This window comes from Aplysia californica, unplaced genomic scaffold (genome assembly GCF_000002075.1).
Source record: "Aplysia californica isolate F4 #8 unplaced genomic scaffold, AplCal3.0 scaffold00212, whole genome shotgun sequence".
Lineage (NCBI taxonomy): Eukaryota > Metazoa > Mollusca > Gastropoda > Aplysiida > Aplysiidae > Aplysia > Aplysia californica.
The window spans coordinates 102,443-104,423 of record NW_004797482.1 but is presented as its reverse complement, the minus strand read 5'-3'; the positions used below and the strand labels follow the sequence as shown (position 1 = coordinate 104,423).

At 42.0% G+C, this 1,981-nt stretch overlaps 1 protein-coding gene across 1 annotated transcript in view; it reads right to left on the bottom strand.

Annotated features, from left to right (window-relative positions):
• Positions 1-1,981, bottom strand: part of LOC101863986 (cell number regulator 10) — a 25,582-nt gene that overhangs the window by 18,318 nt on the left and 5,283 nt on the right. The gene's annotated exons all lie outside the window — the stretch shown is intronic.

Below are 1,981 nucleotides of genomic sequence, written 5' to 3'. Positions count from 1 at the left end.
GAGAGAGAGAGAGAGAGAGAGAGAGAGAGAGAGAGAGAGAGAGAGAGAGAGTAATATACAATATCTTGTTGCAGTGCATAAGTGTCAATATGTAACACATACCCCAAAAAATTATGACATAATTAAAACTTTCTGCTGTTTTTCATAAGGTTAACGTTCCACATATTACATAATACGGGTCGTTGAAGTTACATAATTTTATATTAACACCCCCCCCCCAAACAACTAGAGCCTAGTATGCAATTAAGAAGAGCATTGTCAAGTTTGATTTTTACATTACATTTGATAAACAAACACGTCAGGTTTAGTTTTCTACTTAAATGTTTGAGTAGGTTTCATTTTCTTTGAATTTAAATATGGGCAGTGAAATAAAGGTTAGGCAAAGTCCCGTCCTTCTCGCAGACATTCCGCGGTTCTATTGGTAGAGGAGAGCATGAACTATAAACCCGTCCAGTTTTGAGGAGTGTTCTCCCTTCGAATAGAACCTTGGGAGTGTCCACACGAATTAAATGTACAGTCGTGTTGTTGTTGTTGTTGTTGTTGTTGTTGTTGTTGTTGTTGTTGTTATTGAACTCAAACTACAACTTACTTTTAGGCAAATATATGTTTCACATTATTATTATGAGTCCGATATGTTCAACCCGTTAATTCCCGTGAAAAGGCGAAACACACGAGCCCCATTGTAGCCAGCCTCTTCTCTCAGCAAACATATTCCATAAGCTCAACCCACCATCAGTTTTCGGGGTAAATGTTCAACAAGTGAGTCATATAAAAGTCACACCCAGTGATCCCTGTGTATTGCGTAACACACAAGTCACATGCACGTCGGAAAGTTTATAATTATCTTGCCTAACGGAACACTCAAATCGGACAAGTGCCAAAGATAAAATAAGGAGACATTGCACAGTAAATAACAATGTGTGGTAGAACAAACTTTACTTGAACGAAATAACGCCCTCTAACAAACCAATCCGCTTGATTTATTTGTAAATCGTGTGACACCAGGAATGCCCTCTGCCACACCCATAAGTGGGACAAACCATAAGTGGACGTTTGACGGGTGCTCTATCAGGCGCAGTTTACCCCACGTTCCTACCCCATAGTCAAACATCTATTGTTCTTATCTCTCCCCCATTTCCTTGTTGTATGCTAAACGCTTTAATACTCTATAGTAACACCTCAAATCTCCTACACTTACACTTGTGTCGTAAATACCGAAAACCTCTTACTGAAACTAACCTTAAACAAATCACCTCAAGACGGAGCGTTTTGGAAGCGCAGTTTTTGTTTTTTTCGGACAGCCATCAAATTCCCCTGGGGATTTTCCAAACTTTATCTCAGATCGATATATCAGGTGCTAAGGAACACGTTGCAGTAGCTTAGGGCAGAAATCTCCAATACAAGCGTCTCCTCACGCCATGTCGAAATATCTGGGGAAACCCAGGCCCCATTGACAGGGCAAACAAACATTTCGGGACGCCAGGATCACAGAATTCTGAGGGGAAAATAGAACAAAAATCGGGGCCAAAAATTACAGCGGCTGGCCGAGCTTGATAATGTGCCTGAACTGAACCTCATTTCTACACGGAATTCGAGGCTTTGCAAACATTAGCTTCCCGCCAGATTCACCAGGAACGGAACCAGCCTGAATGAAAAGAGCCTCGTCAGCATTCTTTTCAGTCGCTCTTGTTTACAGCCTGGCCTCTTGTTTTCCAGAAATAACCTCCAGCGCAAGATCACCAAGCCTCGAAAAGCCAAGAACAAAATCCTAGAATATCCTCACGGTTCCTTCGATTTCCCTCCTTCCCCCTTGCTTCCCCTCGTGACTGGATGGAGTTATCCCAAATGTCTCACGATGCCCCACCCACTCTCCACCCCCCACACACTTGCACGCACACACACACACACACACACACACACACACACACACAAACGAAACTAAACCAAATAAATAAATAAAAATCATTCTTCCTTTCCACAA